General features: G+C 48.2%; 1 protein-coding gene across 1 annotated transcript in view; it reads left to right on the top strand.

Moving 5' to 3' along the window:
* The window catches only part of AGBL4 (ATP/GTP binding protein like 4), an 887859-nt gene that overhangs the window by 860538 nt on the left and 18378 nt on the right, over positions 1 to 8943 (top strand). The window lies entirely within an intron of this gene.

The following is an 8943-nucleotide window of genomic DNA, read 5'->3' as shown; positions in this document are numbered from 1 at the left end:
CCTCCCTGTTGCTTGTAGTTTATTTGGTGTTAATGATAAATCCTTAGAACTTTAGGACATTCTCCAGCAAAATGCCTATCTACATTTTTCTTGTCCTGCAAGTAATAAATTGCTCTGTTCAAATGATTTGAGAGGCGGGGGAAGGTGAGCAGAGAAAGAGAGGGAGATGCTAAACTGGAATCATAAAATAACCCACAGCTTCTGTGGTCTTTGTTTATGGTCTGGTCACAGCCAAAGGAAATAGCTCTTTGACAAAATGGATGAGAAAAACATTGCAAAGAGAGACCTTTGGTCCTGAGCAGACTCGTTTCCACAGTCTTATAGCTGGGACACCTTAATCAGAGAGTGCTGGCTCTAGGTGAAGGGAATGATGGGTGTGGCCAAGAGAAGATGCAGAGATCTAGGACTCAGGTGGTTGGCTTGGTCTCAATTCAAAGCCTACTATATGCTTTCCACTGGGTCCACACCAGACATTGACAATGTCATTTATTTTATTCATCCATCCAACAGAACTCAGTAGACACTACAAAGTTTTGTCCTCAGTCCCTGGTGATCTGACAGTCACCTCTGTTGGGGCACTACACCTCTCCAGTGCCCCTCTTGTCTGAACATGAGCTAAAGGTTGCATAACTGGTTCTCTGGTTTCCTTTTCCAAGTCTTGCATGGTAGCTTCATACTTCACTTTAAAATGTGGTATCTGGCCCTGGCCAGGTAACTCAGGAGGTTAGAGCATCATCCCACTATGCCAAGGTTGTGGGTTCAATCCCTGGTCAGGCCACATAGAAGAATTAACCAATGGATGCATAAATAGGTGGAAAAACAAATCGATGTTTCTCTCTCTCTTCTCTCTCTCTCCCTTCCTCTGTCTCTCTCCCTTCCTCTGTCTCTCTCCCTTTCTCTGTCGCTCTCCCTTTCTTTCTCTCTCTCAAATCAATAAATAACAATTTAAAAATAAGTAAATTAAAATAAATTTTTGAAATGTGGTATCTATGGACTCAGGATCTCAGCTAAAACCAAGACTCATTTTAATAATGTGCTCTAATATCTACCAGATAAGATTGAGCATTATTGGTGATTACTTGGGCATGGGGATAAAGAGAGAAATCAAGGAAGATGCCAAGTTTTCTTGATTTGAACAACACAGTGGAACCAATAACTTACATACAGACTGTTGGAGAAAGGGGTTGAGGAGGGGGATATTTTGAGCTTTGTTTGGGATGTGTTGAGTGTAGGGTGGTCATGTGAAGTACAAATAGAGAAGTTTGGCAGGCAGGTGGCTTTATGGGCCTGAAGTTCTGGAGAGAGCCTGGACTTTGGACAGGCTTATAATAGATTTTTCTACCAGGTACTATAGAGTCCTAATGAGAAAGTGGTTTGGTATGTACAGTCCAGGTGGGCTTCCCCTGATGAGCTGGTGAAAAGAATGCCCCTTGTCCCTGTCATAAGCTATGTGACCTTGGTTAAATAACTTCACCTCTCTGGTGAAAGCCTGATACTTGGTAGGCCTCAGTGAATGCCAGTGAATGAATGGAGGAAAGAAGGAAGGGAAGAAGGAAGGGAGGAAGGGAGGAAGGAAGGAAGGAAGGAAGGAAGGGAGGAAGGAAAGCAGGCTTCACCAACATCTGCTAGTTGACCCACTAATAGGACAATGAGTGATGTGATCTGTGTTGCTCAGGAGAATTATCAGGATATATGTGTGTACTGGGCGGTTGGGGAGGTGTAGGGGGTACTGCCTGGATTTTCTTTCTTGAAGAGGAGGCTTCACTTTTTTAGCAGAAGAGTAGGAAGTGTCAGGTCTGACCTGTTGATTGGTGTGGAATGATACTCAGGTACTTCCCAGTTTGTCATGCCCATGGTCAATCCTTTGTTACGATTAATAGGCAAAAAATGCTTCAATCCGTGGGCTTTGGGAACAGAAGACTAAACTGGACAGGGACCTGTTGGGGGTTTATTTCCCACCCCACCCCCACCCCCATGTAGACATGAGCTAGAATTTAAATGTGAATGCTTATGGGAGGACAGGCTGAATGAATGGGTAGCTAATAGTAGTAGTGATGATAAAGACAAAAATATTGAGATGTGCTTCATGAGTCAGGCCAGGATCCCTGCATTGGAGGAATTGTCATGTGGGTTGGGGAACTTCTGTTCCCCATTCTGGGTTCCAATTTTCTCATCTTTACATTAGAAGATAAAATGATATGATCCTTAAGTTTATTTCTAAACTAGAAGCCTGGTGCACAAAATTCATGCACAGGTAGGTTCCCTAGGTCTGGCCGGCAATCAGGGCTGATCTATGGGGGAACCAGCAGGGGAATTGGACCCCCCACCCCTGCTGGCATCCGTCTTGGCTAGCCTGGAGCCTGTGGGCTGGGGGCAGCTCCTGCGTTGAGTGTCTGCCCCCTGGTGGTCAGTACGCATCTTAGCGACCAGTCGTTCAGCTGTTCGGTTGATTTGCATATTAGGCTTTTATTATATAGGATCCTTAGATAGATCGATGGATGGATGATGATAGATAGATAGATAGATAGATAGACAAATACAGAAAGAATTATTTGATTTTTGGCCTTTGAGATAAGTACCTCCATTTAACATGCAGGTAAACAAAAGCCCAGGAAAGTCAAATAACATGCCCAAGGCTACTCTCTCAGTTCTGCCTGGTTTTGTCTCACCTCCTCCTTGTTCTTCAGTGGGCCCAGATTCCCTCCCTTTCCTGTAGGACAAAAGCCCATTCCTGAACCCCACAGGGGTTGGGACCCACCAGCCACCTCCTGCTCCTCCTGTAGCCCTGTTCTCTATAACCCCTGGTCTCCCAGATGCCACCAGACCCATTCTCCACATGCCCAGACTAAGCTGCCTTGCCCTTTGTGAGCCCTGCCTTGGTCCTGCAGCTCCCACCTCAGATCTCAGTGTGCCTCTTACCCAGGCCTGGAAACCCAACATGTCATTACCTTCCCCCATCCCTGCTCCTCCCCCCAAATGAGGTTTCTAAGGGTTTTACCTGCTGTTGTCAAGTTTATAACCATAATTCAAAATGCTGTTAATATTACTGACAGCAGAGAGCTACAAATTACAAAGTTGTAAAGTTACTTTATGGGGATAACTGTCAGCCTTCACTAGCATCACTGCAAGGCTCCATGGAAACCAAGTAATGAGAGAGAGAGTTGATGTTGCTCAGGGGTATGGCTGTGAGCTGCTGGTCAGAGGTTTCCTGAATCTTAAGTAACTTGAACCTATCTATAATAACAAAAGGGTAATATGCTAATTAGACCAGACATCATTCCGGATGTCATTCCGGATGAAGCCAGGGCCAGAGGGAAGCCCAGGTCCCAGGTGCCAAAGGGAAGCTGGCGCCAGCAGCTGGGGAAAGAAAGGCCTAGTTTGTTTATATTCATGTTCAAGTGTACACTCATGCACGCAGGTTCTATGTTCCCATCTTCTTGTCGTGCAAATGTGAGAGAGCCCCCAAAGTGGAAGGACTTTACTCAAGGTCAGTTCTAAGGTGCTGATCTGGGCCTGACTTTGACCCGCCCAGATGCCAATGACTGTCTGCCACACTGTAGGTTTTTACTAAATAATTGTTGAGGGAATGAATGCCTGAAACACTTGGAGGCATCGACAATAATAAGAACAATGGTGTTAATGATTTCTACCTTTAGAGTAAAACAAATAAAACAAAAGAAGCTTTGGAAACTCTAATTTGGGGGAATGAGGTTTCCTGTGTAGTAACATGGTTTAGGTGTCTTAATTGGTACTATTAAGCTCGGTATTAGACAGCAACACAAACATATCCATCCCCAAATCTACCACACACTGTCCTCCTGCCAAAATTGATGCTAACTGGCTATATTAATAGAAGCAGATGTTGGGAACAAGGAGGTGCTGGCCTTTCTTTGCCCTACTGTGTCATCGACCCCTGGAGCCCTGTGTTCATCTCTGGTCCCCTCTCTATGTAGGCCATTGAGAAAATGGTGCACAGCCCCTGAATGACTGGGATGTGAAGGGAGCACTGCTGGTTTACCCGCTGGCCCAGTCTGCCTGGGACTGAAGGATTTCCTGGGAACTTCAGTGCTAAAACCAGAGCAGGTCGACAGTCCCGAATAAACTGAGATGGTTGGTCACTCTACCCAAAACTTCGACCTGTGAGAAACTGGTCAATGAATTGGGGATATTTCCTTTGGAAAGAAGATATTTGGAGGCTACATATTTGCTTTGGTCAAATTTCTAAAGAGCCATCATGGAGCAGAGGGAGATGATCCATCCTCCTGTTGTGCACAATAAGAGTCAGGATGAGATCTAGTGGGAAGGGCAGCAGCTCCACTGTGCACTCTGCGAAGGAAGTAATGACAGGGCTGTGCTTACTGAGCACCTGCAACTCCCAGGACCTGGCCCAGTTCTTGGGGATGCAGAGAAGAGTGATGGCAGCCTCTGCCTGGAGACGTTCCCAGTGTGGTGAGGGAGGCAGGCAGGAGAGTGACCTCATGAGTGTGTGACAGAGGAGCACAGGGAGTGGTGGGAATGAGCATTGAACAAACCCAGCCTTGGGGGTCCCAGGGGTGGGAGCAGGTGCAGCAAGGAAGATGCCATGGGAGGGCCTTGCAGGCAGAGAGAGTGGCATGTGCAGAGTCCAGAGCACTCAGAGAGCTGTATCCCCTCCTTTGGGCAAGTCTGGGCCTTGGGAAGTCAGTTGGGAAATGAGAGGAGATTAGGCTGGGGAGGGCTGTGGGAACCAGGGGGTGAAGCACAGTGTTTCAGGGAGAGCCAATGGCAGCGTGGGGAGGATGGCTCAGTGGGGTCAGCTGGAGATAAGCAAGTGCAGCACAGACATATGTCAAGCCACCTCACCAAGTAACGCTCATCCACCCGCCTTCTTCCCTCTCTTTTCATTTTCCTTAAAAGGACCCTGTGATACTGGCTCTGGAAGTAATTCAGAGAGTCCCCTCCTTCCTGGTTCTGCTGGGGAACCAAGAGTTCCAGTGTGTCAGATGGCCAGAGGTTTGGGTATAGCTCCTAGTGGCACTGTTGGGTAATGGACAGAACTCCAATGTGAGATTCACGAGCCCTGGACTTTGTTAATCTGCCTTCTGCCACTCATTTGCTGTGTGATCTTGAGAAAATCACTAGACTTCCCTGAATCTCACTTTTCCATCTTTGAAATGAAAGGTTTGCACTAAGAGCCTCCATCCTCCAGGCCTCATTCAATAAGCCTATTTAACTTAGACTGACACACATTTTTTTGAACCTCTACTATGTATGGACACAGTCACCCCAAGGATGTTGTCCACCCCTGGAGGGCACGCACTGCTCTCCACGGGACCACCAGCCCACCCTTTCTTCCAGAGAGACCTGGGACCAACAGCTCAAGTCTCACTTCCCAAGCAGCAAGCTATATGCCCAACAAGACACGCTGCCTGTCTGGGATTTCTTAGATGTCAATATTTTCCTCAAGATGATAAATGTCCTGCCAATCACAGGAGGCAGCTGCCAAATCTGTCTGAGACAAGGGCCTCTGGCTGGGGCTGTGCCGTGCTTGGCATGTCGATGCATCTTGAGAGGCAGGAGGTGGGAGTCAGGCTGGAGGAGGAAAGGAGGGCGGGAGGTCAAGCCCACTGCCCTCAATCTATGCAGATTTTGCCATGAGTCAGTAAAGTGGAGACAGGAGACAGGATATTCACAGAATGCCAAGTCCTGAGGGGGGTGAGGGGGAGCCTCAGGAAGCAAACAGCACTTATCAGTGTATAAAGTACATTCACAGCACATTATCTTCTTGTTTGACCCCACCACAATCTAGGGAGAGGGTATTATTATCTGTATTTTACCAACAAGGCGGGTGCATTCTGTTCTCAAGGGCCCATCCGAAGGCACTGGCAGTCCCAGCTCTCAGTGCAGATACAGTCAGGTGGGCGGCGCCTGCGCATGACACAGTGTGTGGGTGTTGGGACAATACCTTCCCAGGAGCTGGAATTTCTTTCTTCTGATGTCAAGTCCAAATCTGATTGCCCTTCCCTCCCTTCAGATTGCCCTCCCCTCCCCTCAGAGGACACTTTCTTTGAAAAAAACAAAACAAACAAACAAAAAAAAACAGCCACTGGATGGAGGAGCTAATAACAGATGTAACCAATAGATGCATTGTCCACAAATGGGGTGAAAAGAGCAGGGAGGCCTCTGGAGCCAGGCCAACTTGGGTTCAGCTCTTGGCTCTTCTACTTAGTGTTTGTGACCTTGGGCAAGTGACCTAATCTCTCTGAGTTTCACTTTGCCCATCTGAGACAACGCTGATTCTGATACTTACTCATAGGGTTGTTTATATAGATGGAAACCTGAAATCTCAGGTGTAATAGCATACCTGGAACATGGTAGGTCCTCAATACACGATACCGCCATTATTACTGTTACTAGTCATGAATTGGGTGAAGTCTGAGTGATATGTTTCTGGGCCTCAGGAAGGCATGAAGTCAGGGTAGGCTGGAAGTTTTGTGGAATCTTCCATGAAGGATTAATTAGATTCTTAAGGAGTGCCTAAGATTCTTAAGTGGCAATCCTCTTCAAAGTGTATTTGGGGTTCTCAGACTCTGTTATCTGTACTCATGTGTATAATTCATAACATTTTAGCAGGACAAAGTCATTAATGATCAGGCTCAGGGCTCAGTCTATGGCCTAGATCTGTGGCCGAGGCCGAGACTCAGTCTGCTACCAGGTTAGGTATGTGCTGCTCAGAGATAACATGGGTAAGCACTCCTTAATTCTGGTGTTGAGGAAACATCACAGTGAAGAGAACAAATGTACATGGGTTCTCACCGTGGAATGTAAGAGCTAGACAATGCACTAATTTTTATTTTTAATGTGATCTCAGACACCTGACACTCCATCTCTGTGCTTGTTTCTCGTTCTCCCTGCTGTGCCCACTCGGGAATGGTTGTGCAGATCCAATGGCATAATGTGTAAGAAGTGGTTTTGAAAATCAGCCTCCCTGCACTCAAGGAAAGGACGATCTTGGTGAAGGGGAGCAGGAAGAGGAGCTGCCGGGAGTTGGAGGCGTGCTGCCCTCAGGACAGAGGTCTGGCATAGGGCAGGACCAGGGCCGGAGGAGGACTCAAACCAGTCAGTTGCACATCCATGTATTCAGGGCTATGCAGGAAGCTGGCTCCACCCAGAGGTGCTGGGAACCCAGGAACCTGAGCCGGAGACTGGCTCCTCTGGCTCTGCCTCTCTCTGCCTGCCTGGCAGGACCGGCTGCGGCCCATTGCTGTTCCTGAGGTTGAAGTGCCCTCTCCTGGCCCCCAGGGTGCATGGCTGCCTCTGAGAGTCCAGGTCCTCCCGGAAGAGGACTGGGAGGCTGCCAAGTCCTTTGTCTCAGGGCTGGCATCTGGGGGGTGGAGAAGGGGGTGAGCCCCCTGTACAGGAGGAGGAGGGAGGGGTACATCCCCTGCACCTCTTCCAGGTTTTTCTCCTGGATGGAATCAGAATTTTGACATCTTTCCTCCCCACTTACTTCTCTCTCTCTCTCTCTCTCTCTCTCTCTCTCTCTCTCTCTCTCTCTCTCATTTTTTCCACTTCTTTTTTATGTGTTTATTTGACTCTCTCATACATATACGTATATTTTAGTATGTCCTTTCTCACCTTCTCCACCTGCTATTTCTTCCTCACCCACCCCTCACCAAAAATTCCATCTCTCCCCTCTTCACCACTTTTTCTTTCTCTTTCTTCCGCCTTAGCTACCTTCCTTTCTTGCATTTACACAATCTTGAACAGGCACTGATGGTGAGGATTGAGGGTTAAAGAGATGGTGTGTGCAGGGCGAGCAGGTGGCTGGCTGCCAGGGCGACCTCGCACTCCCTTCCCTGCCCTGCCGGCCCACCTTTCTGTTCTCCTTTCTCCCCCAGTCCTCCCTCCCCTCGCTCCCTCTTCCTCCGTCTCCCTCCTCAGACCTCAGTTTAGATCAGATTCAAATACCATTTATTGAGATTTTCAGAGAAATGGGGACTTGCCCTTCACCTGGAAGGAACTGTCTCTCAGGGCTCACTGTCACTCTCTTCGCTTCCCCAAGTGGGGCTGAGAGACTTCTTGACAAAGTGCATGATCCAGGCCTGTGAACTGAGCTGAGAGGCAATCAGAGGGCGTAAGGATGTCAAGGACAGTCTCTCTCTTCCCTTGTGTCTTACGGGGAAGGTTTGTGAGAGGAAGGAGTGGTCTCCTGAGGCTCCTCATGACATCCTGGTGTATGTGTCCCTGGGCCAGTTATTTTAAGTTGTTTGCTCATTCATTTACCATTCATGCTAATTATAACAAAAGCACATGCGCAATAAAGCGACACAAAGCATCTCCCAGCACTGAGTTCTTAAGGAAGCACCTCACCCTGGCCCCATGCTGGGAAGAGCGACCCCTGATGACAGCAAGGGCACAATCCCAAACATGCTCCAAGCTCACGGCGGTCTAGCCGGCTGCTACACGAACACAGGCTGCATCTTCCCAGCATCCTTGGGCGATGTCAGAGCTCCAGCTACAGAGAAGCCAGGACAGCCGACCGGTCCAGGCTCAGGCAAGGGCCAGAACTAGGGGTCTTTGAACTGGTGTGTTTCAATGGTTTGGAGTCCAGGTTTTGCAAATCCTGGTTTCAAATCTTAGCTCTGCCATTTCTAAGCAAGCCCTGTGCAACTTTGGGCAAGTTGCTTTGCCTCTCGGACCTTAGAGTCAAATAGAGATAATGATATAGACTTCCCAGAGCTATTATGAAGTTAAATGAGAATGTATTAAGTACTTAACACCCTGACTGGCCCCTAGTTCTGCGTGATCACTTCATGGAGATCCCAGTAGGTCAGGGCTCTGCTGGGTAGGTGGTCAGGAGGCCAGCTGGTTGGGGAACAGACTTCCTGCCAAGATGGAAAACCACCTGCACCACCTCAGAGACACGTTCATCTAGACGACTGTGACCAGCCTTGGGTCTGC

The sequence above is a fragment of the Myotis lucifugus genome, unplaced genomic scaffold (assembly GCF_000147115.1).
Source record: "Myotis lucifugus unplaced genomic scaffold, Myoluc2.0 scaffold_37, whole genome shotgun sequence".
NCBI classification, from domain to species: Eukaryota; Metazoa; Chordata; class Mammalia; order Chiroptera; family Vespertilionidae; genus Myotis; species Myotis lucifugus.
The sequence above is the reverse complement of the archived record's forward strand: the minus strand, read 5'-3'. Positions and strand labels throughout refer to the sequence as shown.